The sequence below is a fragment of the Miscanthus floridulus genome, chromosome 19, assembly GCF_019320115.1.
Source record: "Miscanthus floridulus cultivar M001 chromosome 19, ASM1932011v1, whole genome shotgun sequence".
In the NCBI taxonomy this organism is placed as follows: domain Eukaryota; kingdom Viridiplantae; phylum Streptophyta; class Magnoliopsida; order Poales; family Poaceae; genus Miscanthus; species Miscanthus floridulus.
This window is the reverse complement of record NC_089598.1, coordinates 16,846,386-16,851,060: the sequence shown is the minus strand read 5'-3', so window position 1 is coordinate 16,851,060 and position 4,675 is coordinate 16,846,386.

Genomic DNA, 4,675 nt, shown 5'->3' with positions numbered 1-4,675 from the left:
GAAGCGGCTCAGGGCCACAAGGCATCCCATGACCCTCTGCACTCCCCTGAGGTCTCTGATTGGTCCCATGCTGGTTATGGCCGAGACCTTCTCTGGGTTGGCTTCAATGCCGCGTTCCAAGACTATGAATCCCAAGAGCATGCCTCGGGGGACCCCGAACACACACTTCTCAGGATTGAGCTTGATGCCCTTCTCTCTAAGGCATTTGAAGGTTATCCTTAAGTCATCGACGAGACCCTCGGCCTTTCTAGTCTTGACCATGATGTCGTCTATGTAGGCCTCGACGGTCCGCCCAATGTTGTCGCCAAAGACCTAGGTCATGCATCGTTGGTACGTGGCACCTACGTTTCTGAGGCCGAAGGGCATCGTCACGTAGCAGTACATGCCGAATGGTGTGATGAAAGAAGTCACGAGCTGGTCGGACTCTTTTATCTTGATCTGATGGTAACCAGAATACACATCGAGGAAAGACAAGGTCTCGCACCCTATGGTGGAATCAACGATTTGATCGATTCGAGGTAATGGGAAGGGGACCTTTGGACAGGCTTTGTTCAAACTGGTGTAGTCTACGCACATCCTCCATTCCCCATTTTTCTTCTTGACCAACACGGGGTTAGCCAACCATTGTGGGTGGGACACTTCCTTGATGAACCCAGCCACCAAGAGTTTCTGTATCTCCTCACTGATGGCCCTACGCTTTTCCTCGTCGAAGCAGCGCAGGCGCTGCCTCGCCGGTCTAGATCTAGCCTAGATGTCCAAGGCGTGCTCGGCGACCTCCCTTGGTATGCCCAGCATGTCTGAGGGACTCCATGCGAATATGTCGGCGTTCACACGGAGAAAGTCGATGAGCACTGAAAGGATCAAGATGCCCAAGAGGGGGGGTGAATTGGGCTAATTCTAAATTCTCTTGCAATAATCAAATCCTACGGATAGCCCAATTAACCCCTTGTGCCTAGAAAAGTGTTTATATCAAACTAATGCACAACAACCTCGCAACCTAAGTTCCAAACTTACTCTAGCAAGCAATTCTATGGATGTAAAACAAGTATTGAATTGCTCAAGGTAAATGCTCAAAGTAAGTGCTCAAAGTAAATAGAGAGAGAAAGGAACGCGGTGATGTTTTGCCGAGGTATCGGAGAGTCGCCACTCCCCACTAGTCCTCGTTGGAGCACCCACGCAAGGGTGTAGCTCCCCCTTGATCCGCGCAAGGATCAAGTGCTCTCTACGGGTTGATTCTTCGACACTCCGTCACGGCGAATCACCCAAAGCCGCTCACAACTTGAGTTGGGTCACCCACAAGCTCCGCCGGGTGAACACTAAACTCCCAATCTCCACCAAGCCGTCTAGGTGATGGCAATCACCAAGAGTAACAAGCATGAACTCTCACTTGACCACGCGAAGCCTAATGAGAAGATGGATGCACACTTTGCTACTCTTGATTTGCTAGTGAGGCTACTCTCTTGGATTCTCAAATCACAAGCACCTCACCAGGACCTTGCTCTTCTTGGCACTCACAAACGTGTTTCTCAGCTGTTGGAATGAGCAAAAGATGCTCCACTCACGAGTGGAGCTTCTATTTATAAGGCAGCCTGAAAAACAAACCGTTATGAGCTTCTGCGGGATGACCGGACGCTCCGATCATGATGACCGGACGCTCCGGTCAGTTCAACCCACGAACCAGTAGTAAAGAGTTGACCGGACGCTGGCAGGGTCCGGTCAGCACTGACCGGACGCGTCCGGTCGCATAAAACCCTTACTAGAACCTTACTGGACTCGACCGGATGCTGAACCCTCAGGGTCCGGTCAGCACTGACCGGACGCGTCCGGTCACTCTTTCCCAAGTCTGGACCCTTACTGGAGTCGACCAGACGCTAGCCCTCAGCGTCCGGTCACACGACCTTCCAGCATCCGGTCACACCAGACTTAATCACCTCAGTCAAATGAACTGACCGGACCCTACGGCCAGCGTCCGGTCGCACCGGAGCCAGCGTCCGGTCAGTGTTTGACCCTCCATTCACTTCTAACTTTCGAACATATGTGAATGAAGTTTGCTCCAAAGGATCTTAGGCATTCATAGGAGCTACCTAGAGCTAGTTTAAACAAGTGTGCACCACACCTAACTCACTAGACTCAACTAGGTCAAGCTACCCGTTCATACCCCCCTTCATAGTACGGCCAAAGGAAAAACAAAGTCCTAAACTACTCTAAGTGTCCAACTCCAATCAACACTTAGAACTAGTTATCCTTAACCTTGTCGTCCATCCTTTGAAAACCGAAATGATTTCCATCGTAGGGGCATGACAACCTCGATTGCCCAATCGATCTCCATTACCATGACCTAACTTAATTGCCTCTGCAAAACACACGTTAGTCATAGTAATCTTGTATTGACATTAATCACCGAAATCCAACTAGGGGCCTAGATGCTTTCAATCTCCCCCTTTTTGGTGATTAATGACAATACTACCTCGAGTATGTTGTGGAGTAAGGTTTTTGACGGGCTTGGTTCATATAAGCTTTTGTCAATAAGAACAAAAGAGTTAGTCAAGCTTATATGACCCAAGCCAACACAATGTACTCAAAGGATATGAATTAAGCATGAGTACAAATAACAAAGCTCATTTGCTTCGAAGTATAAACGCGGAAGCAAAAGGCAAATGAGCATTACACAAGTGATATGACATATAGATAATGCAAAGTAGAAATCACACATGTCAAATATCACAATCACATAGATAGCACTATCACATATATATAATAGTATGCATGAAAGTAAACACACAAATGCATAAGTAATAGTGTATCACACAAATAAAACTCCAAATGTATATAATAAGCTAATACTAGATAACTAGCTCCCCCTAAAACTCGCTCCCCCTAAGTCTACATACTCAAACCCTCTCCCCCTTTGGCGTCAAACACCAAAATCTAAGGGTCGGTCGGCGGGGCTGCAGCGGACGAGTCGGGCGCTGAAGTACGTGGAGCAAGATGGAACTGGGCACCATCATCATCGGACCCTGAGCTCTGAACTGACTGACCCTCTGAAGCAGGAAGTGTCGCTGAAGCGGTCTGGGTCTGAGCTGGGGCTGGTGCTGCCTGTGACGCTGCAAGTATGTCTGTCGTAGGATCTGACGAGGCGACAGATGAGGGGAGCCTCTGAGTAGTCATGATAGCTGGAGCTGCTATAGACGGACCGGTAGTATGCATGTGAGGCAGAGTAGGCATGCCGGTCAACTCGCTGAAAGATGCTCCAAGACTCCTGGAGACTGACGTGTCAGGCACGAATAGCGAGGAAGACTGCTCTGGTGAGAAACCCGTGTGATAAGGAGTGAACTGCGGGGCTACACCAGGTGAGGCTAACCACTGGGACACCTATACAGGAGGTGAAGTAAACTAAGCTAGAGGCTGTCCCTGACTCTAGAGCCCAATGGGCTATACTGCTGGACTCGTCGAAGTGGTAGGAGGCTGTGCAAGCTGGGGCGAAGTCTATGGCAGTGGGATCCCAATGGCTGTCACTACATGCTGCATGAATCCCATGAGCTGCTGCTGCATAAGTAACTGCTGGTGCTGAAGGAGCTGCTGCTGTCGCTGAAACTCGTCTTGACAAGCCTGAAACTGTGCGAAGTTGGTAGCTGTCTCCTGTGCCTGTCGTGTCTAATCCTGCTACATCCGCTCAAGAATAGCTATGAGAGCGGGGTCTATCTGCGGAGCAGGTGGTGCAGAACTGGAGCTACCGGCCTCTGCATCATGTCTGCGTGGAGGCATCTAAGGTATAGGCTGGTAGTTGTCGTCAGAGCTATCACTATACTCGCTCACCTCCTGCTGTGCCTCTAGCTCCTCCTCCTCAGTGGCTGCAATCCCTCTGATGATCTCATCCTGCTGAGCTGCGGACTCTGGCATGTCGGGACGACGGCTAGGCTGTATGGGTGCCTAAGGAGTGGTGTGTCTGATCCTCTGTGATAGGTTGTAGGCTGGGAACTCTGTAGTGGCACCTATATACTCATCCATCATGCCAGGGGGCTTATCAAGCACAACTCTATGGATGAGGAACGTGATCCAGTGAGCATAGGGAAGCTGCCTACGACCCTTGAATCCCTCAGCTATAGTATCCTCCATCTCTGAAAGAAGGAGGTCCCAGATGTCAAATACTGTCATCTGCATGATGGCATTGAGAAGCCAGAGCTGTAAGCGAGTCAGGCCCTCCCTGTATCCCAACCTGGGAAGCAGTGTCCTCCTGATGATGGCCTCTAGTATCCTCGCTATAGGAGTCAAGTCACTGGGGTTCCTACTCGACCCCTCTCCAAATGGCTCCTTGAAGCAATGCCGCACTAAATCTGTAGGGGCACCTGCCCTCCATGAGGACGCCTGGGAGGCTCCTGCTATCCATAGCAAACCTCATGCATCTTTACAGGCTGCTCCTGTAGCCTCAGTATCTCTCTGGCTCTACCACTCATCACTCTGTAGTCTTTGCCTCTGAAAACAAAGTGAATGAATCTGTGATGAGGATCGATGTAGAGTGAGGCATAAAACTGACGGACCCAAGATGGTACATATATGCCCGTCCATCCAATCAAATCTGTCAGTCCTGGCAAATATGACAAGTATTGCCGAATGCTCTCTCCGGCTGCTGCCACAATGGACTCTATCTAACAGACCCTCTGTGATCTAAACACTG